Source organism: Haliotis rubra, unplaced genomic scaffold, assembly GCF_003918875.1.
Source record: "Haliotis rubra isolate DU_JTF1 unplaced genomic scaffold, ASM391887v1 Scf1274, whole genome shotgun sequence".
NCBI lineage: Eukaryota > Metazoa > Mollusca > Gastropoda > Lepetellida > Haliotidae > Haliotis > Haliotis rubra.
In genome coordinates, this window is record NW_025765197.1 from 31,411 (window position 1) to 41,856 (window position 10,446).

General features: G+C 35.8%; 1 long non-coding RNA gene across 1 annotated transcript; it reads right to left on the reverse strand.

Moving 5' to 3' along the window:
- Positions 1 to 1,274: 1,274 nt before the first annotated feature.
- LOC124266716 lies at positions 1,275 to 2,893 on the reverse strand. The gene is made up of 3 exons (XR_006895824.1): positions 2,830 to 2,893; positions 1,657 to 1,821; positions 1,275 to 1,416 (listed from the first exon to the last, which is right to left on the reverse strand). It is a non-coding gene; the product is annotated as an uncharacterized LOC124266716 (long non-coding RNA).
- Positions 2,894 to 10,446: the final 7,553 nt, after the last annotated feature.

The window sequence follows — 10,446 nt, forward strand, 5'->3', positions numbered from 1 at the left end:
GACTAACGGGATCGGGTGGTCAGGCTCGCTGACTTGGTTGACACATGTCATCGGTTCCCAATTGCGCAGATCAATGCCCATGCTGTTGATCACTGGATTGTCTGGTTCAGACTCGATTATTTACAGACCGCCGCCATATAGCAGGAATATTGCTGAGTGCGGCGTAAAACCGAAATCACTCACTCACTCACTCCCTGTTTATAAAATGATCCTTCAATTAAATGATTACATGAATTTACCACAAGAGATGCTACATCGCCATTTTTCTATAAAAAAACAATATTCGTTTGTTACCATTCGTTTCTTACCATATTATATGTGTTGTGCGTGACTTGAACAATAATGCCCATGCACGAATGTTGAAGTGGGCGGTACGTTCTGACTCCTACAGTTAACTCGAATGAGTGTTCTGCACACTTCTGCATATTCGGATAAGATGGTGATTATGTTCCATTTCAGTGCGCGTACACAGTGTATGGTCTCCCTCTGTAATGTTCGCATAATACTAAGACGAACTGAAATTGGTCTTTTGCAAGGTTTGTCCTTTCATTAAGCATTATTTGTAATGCCATGTTAAAGCCTGGTAAAGTGAACCGTGACAAGAGTTGGTTTAAGTTGTAGCTTATTTTTAGAGAAATAACACACCTTAAATGATAACAATTCTAACTAAAACTGACTCTGATTTGCACATTTTGTACTCTAGTTATGAAGTATCGTTTCTAAAGAAATTGGAATTAATGAAATATGATCGTCGTGATCTGTGGTAGGAAAAAAGAACAGCTTTGAAAACAAACGATTGTCGGAGAGAGTTGTTTCGGAAATAAACCCTCTTGTCGCGTCTTACATGTATAATCGTTTCTAATGGCAGGAATGGATGCTTAAAACCAATTATTATAATCTTCATGTATATTTAACACTTACTTCTACTTTGTTAGTAACTCAGTTAGGTTCCGATAACCAAAAGATGACTTCATCGTGTTACCAGATTTGCAAGTGGGTCTGCCCTCTCCTCCTGAATTTAGGAATTCGGTTGATATCATGATAAGCGTTTAGCAAACTTCAAGCTGACAGTACAGTCTTATATGCACTGAAACAAACACCAATAGATGGTATTTCAGCTTGTGTACATTTCAAATGAAAAAAGATCAAATTATTTTTGTCACCGTGGTTAGGAACGCCAGAGCCCCATCTACTGTAACACTTGGATGTAATACCAATGAAGCATACAAATTTAACATACCACAATATCGACTGACATGTTTTATTACAATTTTAGTTTCCACAAGAATTTAGGAATATTGCCAATGCAAGACAGTTGTTATGACCCCAACAGGCCAAATAACAAGAGCTGGTTAAGTAGACGTTGAAACTGTTGTTGTTGTTGTTGTTGCTGCTGCTGCTGTTGAACAGGCTGGGCTGAAAACAGTCAAATGTCAAATCAGAATAGATCTGTGCTTTATGTGGAACATGCATTGTACGTCTATTTTGCACTCATACAATCTAAGGACTCTTCGGTGCCGAGATACCGGGTGATGCTATTACACATTATTCAAATATAATATATCCGAAATCATATACCGGTATGTATGTCTTGGTAATTTTTTTTCCACTGTCTTATACTGACGTCAGGTAATAAGAGCACATGACACAACTTACGGAAACAGGTCCTGTTGTCGAAGGATGGCAGGGATAGGTTGGGGTTGCACAGACAGCCGTACGACCCCGCAGTGTCGACACATCTCCCACTGGGCACATAGGTGTGGAGATTGGGCTCATAACTCACCCCACAGAGGTAATTATTTTCTGAACACTCGTCAATATCTAAAAAAACCCATAAACTTCATGAGGTTTATTTGAACTCTCAGCACTGCAACTTTCTGACAAGGGATTTGACAAAATTAAACATGCATTTGTCATGAATATATACTAAGGATGAAAAAATGACAAAACATCTTTTTGAAAACTCAAAATTTAAACTCGCGAATAGTGACCCATGGGCGGAAATGTTTCGTTCCGCTCAGAATTCATGTTTTGGAGGTTGTACTTGAATTAAAGTATGTTTAAGTATCACGACACAAAATTCAACTCATTTTGACTTAATTCGGCTAATTTAGAGCAATATTTAAAAATCTCGCCCATGGACGAAAAACAATTTTATCATAGGCGGGAATATTTACTTTAGCTTTTTTAATGTTTTGGACGCTGTAAATGAATTGGATTTTCACATGCAATAGTAATAAGAAATTTATGCTCAGCAAAAGTAAAGACTGTAAAATACATGAGAGTTGTCTGACATGAAGAATCAGCTGCCGGGCGTTGTGTCAAAATATCCATTCTGTTTACACAAAGAATTGAGGAATATTGTTTAACAACTTTAGAAATTGGGCAGGTGTGCGTCTAGTCTTTCAAATAACCGGTGTTGTGTATGACTGTGCAAACCGGTAGCTATTTAACTCATTGTTACAACATACACAAAGGATAACACCAGGTCATTGCGACATACATTCAAATATACACTTCGATATGACGACATACACACACGAACATAACTCGTTATCACAACATTCATGCCGATACGGGGCGGTGGGGTAACCGAGTGGTTAAAGCGGCCGCTCGTCACGGGACCCGGGTTCGATTCCCTACATGGGTACAATGTGTGAAACCCATTGATGGTGTCCCCGCCGTGATATTGCTGGAATATTGCTAAAAGCGGCGTAAAATTTCACTCACTGATGCCAATTCACACATTATTGTTGAAGTAAAATTAATGTGTTTTATCAAAACCTGGTGATTGACAAATGGCGAGGTTATGTGTGACATAGAACTTACTGGAGCACACATTCGGGTCGGTTAGAGTCGTCTGGAAACCTGTAGTACAGTTGCACGTAGGGACTATTGTAACTGGTGGCAGGACGCAGACGCCATTAAGGCAGCCAGCAGTGTCGCACAGAGCTGTCAACCAAACCAATAATACCTTTCTTATCAAAAACGTTTCATCCAAAAAACATTATAACTAATCAAAGCATTTATGCCGTAAATTATGACCATCAAAGATAAAGAAGAATATGTAATTATGCTATAATGTACTTCTTTCATACAGAGCATTCAGAATTCTAGAAAAGGAATTATGCTAGAATTAGAAGTCGCTTGTTTGATGAAAATGTTGTATATATTCATGCAATTTACAGCGTTGAGGTGAACTTGAGTACACTCTGTATATGATACTAATTCACAGTTCGAAATACATAGATATCATCGTTCAATGACAATTATAAAGGACTTTTATAGGGCGTGATCCAAGAAATTTGGCAGTCGAGAGGCGTTAAACTACGGATATCACGAACTGAAATTAGTAGCTCCTTTGAGATCGATAAAACCGTAGTTTACTGTATGATGTATTACATATATGTATGGTTCAGTATGCCTGTTAAAGCTGTGAATGCCTAGAAAAAATCGCGTGTGAATGACCTCCACCACGTATAATAATACTAAATTTAACTTACCTTGAGCTGATGTCAACGGCATGTACACCGCCAAGACAACAGCAAGGGTGAACAAAGACGAAAACATGGTGTAAAAAAGCGAGTCAGTAGACAATGCATCTGTGACAGACAGACATGGGGTTATATAGCTGCCCTGCCTCAGCCCCAAAAAGGAATATGTTTTTGTTTACTTCTCTCCTCGTCATTTGACATTAGATGTGCCCATAACTTTTAAATCACATCACGGAACAAGAGCAGTATATCCACAGCTATGTGCGTACATCCATCATTTGTTACAAGACATGCTCCGGTTATTACACCGGGATTAGAGTTTTCTTTCATGGTATTAAAAAAAATGTCGATAGAGGTAGATGACCTCCAGGTGACTCTGTTAGTGACGTCCCATTCACTCTTTATCTAGTACGTGATGTTATGAAGGCCTCAGGACATACATTCCAAGTTATTGATAGTCTGATAAATGCATTGCCACACAGTACCAGTTTGAATCTCATTGTTTAGTTAGCTTCTGATGACTGGATAGAGAGATTATGAGCGGAGTAGTTGTTGTGTGGGGCTTTTTTTATTATTGGAAATATCATACATTTATTTGATTACATTAGATTACATTATACAATAGCTGAGTTGGGGTGGGGGGGGTGGGGGTCTAATTTGAAACATCATACATTACATTACATTACATCACATTATATTACATTATTGAACAGCGATAATTATGATGTACTGTCCTCCAGATCGAACATATTTGATACGTAAACAGCGTTAGTCCTATCTGCACTGTATATTCAAGCATATTCAAGCGGATCAGTACTTTGAGAATAACAATCTGAAAACAGACCATTCCTGATCTAGTGAGAAATGTTCTTCTTTAAAACATTTTTTCCTTATAAAAATATTACTTTTCTCCAAAAGGTCGTTTCATATCATTTACTTTAATTTAGAACATCAAATCACAATCATCCAGACAGATGGTCTGTTCTATTCTTGGAGGATAGTACATTGTGTATTTCTTCAACTCACTAGCAACTGAAGACGTATTTCATTTAAATATATACTATCTGTGCAAAAGAATACCCAGTCTGGGCTGTACTCAGAAACAAAATGCGATAAGTGTAAAGAGAAAAATAGCTGTCAAAGCTTATGTAAATGGATCACTGAAAATCAGGGATGACACCAGATGTTCGCGACATGGGTAAGATTACTAAGAATGTCCTGTCCTACCGGTAGCATTGGCATAAAAATATTCATTGGAATGAAAGTACATTTTGTATGACTATTGCAACATATACAGGAATGAAAGATTAATTTATGTCTATCAATATTATTTACAATTTTCATTGTCCAAGAAATAATAGACGCTCGAAAATTATGTTCTTAAACTGATATTTCTCACTCAAAATTGTGTTACAGCTTGTCACATGTTTTATGTAAATATATAGTATTATATCAAAGATGTGTTTGTGAAATGTGTTCTTTGTACCACAGTTGTACTGCTCAGGCATTTAGCGACCGAACAGTTTCAAATTCATTCTAATAACTCCACCGATCACGATGCAACCGGTGTATTGTGGTTTGTCATAGTCTAATAACTCGTCTGTATTTAAACAAAGTCTGGTTATACATGTTTAAAGATATAAATGGGACAAAGCTCGGGTGATGTTGACCCGGGTACTGCGTTAAATGTCTGTAGGCGGTGCATCAGTGCATTGCGTCTGTTTATGTGAGCAACCCGTTTGTATGCAATTTCACATGAGGTGAGTCATATTACCTCCATACGTCTGTCTCACAGTCTCTGAACCACCATATTTTTTCTACCGGCTCAGGTTCTGAATCTCCCATCTCGCTTGGGCTCCTTTTCAATTTAAACGAGTTTATTTGTTACTATCAAAATTATGTACATTTGGAGAATCTCCCATTTCATTGGGGCGCCATTTCAATTGAAATTGGTTTATTTGTTGCTATCACAATTATGTATATTTAGAGAGTCTCACATCTCACTGGGGCTCCTTTTCAATTGAAACGGGATTATTTGTTACTGTCAAACTTATTTATTTTCGTAGATTAAGCGTTAGTCTACGCGATACACAGTCGGGTTAGATTTGTTTACATCAGTTGTTGGGGACAGCACCGATTTGGGATGAAAGTTAAAAACACTAGATAAACAATTCAGTTCAGTTTTAAATCCCAAAAGTGTCAAAACCTGTCCATAATAATAGGAAGGCCTTTTGTAAAAGCAGAATTGAAATAAAAGCAACACAATCCTGTCCGTAATTATATACAATTTATTCTAAAAAAATACCTTAAAATAATAGCAAACAAAATCTCCCCATAATCAAAAAAGGCTTATCACTCTTTTATAGATTCTTGTCGACACTGATATTATCACATTTTAGCACTCTGAGTCTTTATGGAAAGATCAAAATATGGGTAAGTCCTCCGCCCGTACCTCCACCCCTAAATTTTAACGATGAGGAAATATATATATTCAGGTAATATGACTTGATTTAAGAGGGGATAGGGGCGGAAGTTTTTGCATACTTTAAAAACTATATCAGTCGGTTTCGCTATTAATTTCCAGCTTATGTGTGTAATTCAGCGGAAGGGAAAATGTTATTTGTAACATCTGTTATATTTATGATTTCAGTTTCACACGTACTGCGTGCACCCCTCTAACAGGTGTCAAGTGGCGTGGTAGACTTGTTTAAGTCTCTAAAGTAGTAATTAATAGTTTAAATGAAAAATCTTTAAAAAAACATTAGTAAGAGACTTGGGTCCGTCTTGTCCGCTTATCTAGACTTGATGTTTAAAGGTTAGAATTACTATACATGCATGGGTTTAGCACTCAATACAACCTTGGAGCAAGGCTAGTGGCGCAGCTGCCAGAGCCGAAAACTGTGACTACCGCCGTGAGTGATCTCGTTACCGCTTGAGAGAGGGAGAGAGAGGGAGAGAGAGCGAGAGAGAGGGAAAGGGAGAGATGGATAGATGGATTTAGAAATATGATTTGAGAGCGAGAGGAATGGATAGATGGATGAATATATAGAGAGATGACTTGTTTGAGTGGCATTTTAGAAGTTGAGACATACAATATAGAACATATTTTAAGGAAAACAAGTTCTTTATTTCGTGAGTGCGACGTTTCGATACAGATTCTTGTACCGACACAGATTCAAGCAGGACAAAAGTACATGAATCTGTATGGAAACGTCGCACTCACTCACGAAAGAAGTTGTTATCCATAAAGATTGTTCAACATAGAGAGATGGTAAGATAGATATAGAATTATGATTTGAGAGAGATAGATAGATAGATAGATTTAGAAATATGATTTGAGATAGATAGATAGATAGACAGATAGATTTAGAAATATGATTTGAGATGGATAGATATATAGATAGATAGATAGATAGACAGATAGATTTAGAAATATGATTTGAGATAGATAGATATATAGATAGATAGATTTAGAAATACGATTTGAGATAGATAGATAGACAGATAGATTTAGAAATATGATTTGAGATAGATAGATAGATAGACAGATAGATTTAGAAATATGATTTGAGATAGATAGATAGATAAACAGATAGATTTAGAAATATGATTTGAGATAGATAGATATATAGATAGATAGATAGATAGACAGATAGATTTAGAAATATGATTTGAGATAGATAGATAGATAGATAGACAGATAGATTTAGAAATATGATTTGAGATAGATAGATAGACAGATAGATTTAAAAATATGATTTGAGATAGATAGATAGATAGATAGACAGACAGACAGACAGACAGATTTATTTCTGTAGTTCTAGGCCAGAGGCCCATAATACAAAATGCAGACAAATAGGTACATCGCATTATACATGCTTGAGTATATTAGATACAATGTATATAATGGATAAAACATTGTGATATCAGATTTCCTTTTTACTTACTTTATGTGACAAGGGAGACGTCCAAGACGAATTATTATGATTATGTTGTTGCATTACGTTGAATTTCACATTTTAATTTTTAATATCAGATTTACTAGTTACTTTCTTTATACGTACAAGGCAATTTAATGTATTTATGTTGGTACAAAAACTTAGCATAGTAAAATTCTCAAGACAATAGTTAATATGGATTAGCCTGACAAAATTATCAAGACTACAGTAACAGGTGTACAGGAAAGAAAGCAATCTTGTCAAAAAATGTACATGTCTCTCATATGTCAACATATTGATACAAGTACAGGCAAAGAGGTAACATCGTGTTGTAAATGCTTAACTATTGGTACTGTGAATAAAATAAATAAAACATTTTAATATCAGATTTACCTGTTGCTTTCTTTCTATGACAGAAGAAACGTATGAGGCAAGTTAATATGTTTATGTTATTACAAGAAATTAGCATTCTAAAATTTTCCAGACTGGTTAAAATTGTATGTGTCCAATATCTTCATATCTCTCATGTATTGAGATATTAATACAGAAATGCAAGTACAATGGTAACATCATATTGTACATGGTATTAGTACTGTGACTATAATGAGTTACAGATTGTAATATGAGGTTTGCTTCTTACTTTCTTTATATGATATCTTCATATCTCTCACATATTAAGAGAACATGAAATTCATCCTCCACTAAATGTAAGCCTTTAGTACAACAATAAGTACAAATCCTGTCAGCATAATTGATGTTTTTGTGCCTACCTAACTCAACCGCTAAACGGAAATTATTACATCTAAATTGGGAAATGACATGCTTGTAATAATATGGGATATCTACGCTTAAGTATCTTTCTACATTCAGCAATGACTTAAATTTACTATATACATTACACTTTGATGAATTGGATATTAAAGAATGCCAGTCTTGACATAGACTGTCATACAACCTTTGTTTGAAAGTAAACATAAATAAATTTACATTACCTACATCTTGGGATAACCATACAATACCAAAACCAAACTGATACAGAATGTTTTAACAGATGTGGCCACGTATTTCTACCAGCTTTATCCAATAACATAAGCATTTGATAACACTGATATGGCAACCTGTGAGTATTTTAACTGAAGCAATCTACACCAATATTTGACACATCTAGACATGTACTGATATTGTAGGGGAACTCTGCCACATTCACCCAGCACCATAACATCGCTGGTATATTTACTAACTTTCAAAAACCTTTTACAGAAGTATATTTGCAAACTTTCTATCTGTCTACAGTATGATGTGCCCCAGATCTCTGCTCCATAAGAAAGGATAGGACAAATAGCTGCATCAAAAATTTTGAATATATCTAAACTTGAAATTGCTCCAAATTTATTTTGATAGTTATACAATGACATACAAGCTTTTTGTGCTTGAGCAGAAAGACAGCACTGAGCCTTAGTCCATGAGAAAGATGGTGTAAACACAGCACCTAGGTATCTATATACATTTACTACTTCTATTTTCCTGCCCTTAAAAAAACATTTCTCATAGTGGCGTAGGGGACCACCTTTACGAAAAACCATAATTTTTGTTTTACTCAAGTTTATACTCATGCCTGTATCATTACAAAATTGCTCGAGCACATTTATCTTCCTCTGCAACTGTACAGCTGTGTCAGATAAACACGACACATCATCTGCAAACAGGAGGGCTGCAACACTTGGGAATTCATTTGTAATAAAGATACCATTACCACCACTACTATCAAACATTTGAGATAACTGATTTATAAAGATTACAAAAAGCAACGGACTCAAGATACAGCCCTGACGGGTACCGATATTACACTTAAAATGCCTGGATAGTCCCTGATCTGTCCTAACACAAGCAGATAGATTTGAATACATAGAGACAATTAGATTAAGAAATTTCCCTTTGATTCCCATGTTGATTAGACTTTTAAATAATACTTCATGGTCAACACTATCAAAGGCTTTTTTAAAGTCTACAAATATACAGTACACTCTACCACCCTTTTTTGATAAATATTTTTGTATCATCGCTTGTAAACAGAATATCTGGTCCACCGTTGAGTAGTTTGGCCGAAAACCGGCCTGGGTTTCAGACAAGACAGAGTTTATATCACACCAGCGTTGAAGTCTACTTTTAAGAATAGCACAACGCACTTTACAGAATGAGTCAATAAGAGATATTCCTCTATAGTTATCCGTCACATGGATACTGTTAGATTTGTGAATGGGACAGATTATACTAGTGCCCCACTGTTTGGGGAATGTTCCATTGTTCAACAAAGAGTTGAATATTCTTGTTAGGATAGGGGTTAAGTAATTTTTAGTTGCTTTAAGTAATTCACTTTGCAAACCATCTGGTCCGGGTGACTTACTGAGTTTAAGATTCTTTAGCCCCAAAAGTACTTCCTCCTCTGAGAAGGGTCTGTTTATACAACTGTCTGAGACCACTTCTGTATTTTGGTCAACAAAATATAATGTTGAATAATCAAGAGTAGCATTTTGCATGAAGAGCAGGTGCTCCAAGTGGTCACACCAATCATCCTGACTAATGTTTGTAGATAGTGAGTTGCTTTTTTCCCCCTTCTGAGAACTTTCCAAAAGGATCTGGGATTATTTCTAGAATTAACCAGTAACATTTTTTGTTGATTAAAGTGTTCTTGTCTAGTCCTTCTGTAGAGAGATTTAAACTCTTTACGTAGCTGTTTATAAATATCAAAACTATTTCCCAAAGTTCTGTGCAGCCTCAGTGCTGCATATTTTCTTCCTTTAGCACACTCTAAGTCTTTGTTCCACCACGGTGGTTGCAAGTCTCCAGCTGGGTTAATTAAAGATTGTTTAGTTTTATGAATTTTCCTCAAGTCACAGGCAGCAGTCTGGTACATGTTTATTAATATTGAGACACAGTTCATTACATTTTCTTCTGATTGTCTATATAACTGATCATAATCAGAGAGAAAGACATCCTGAAACTTATTTTAAAAT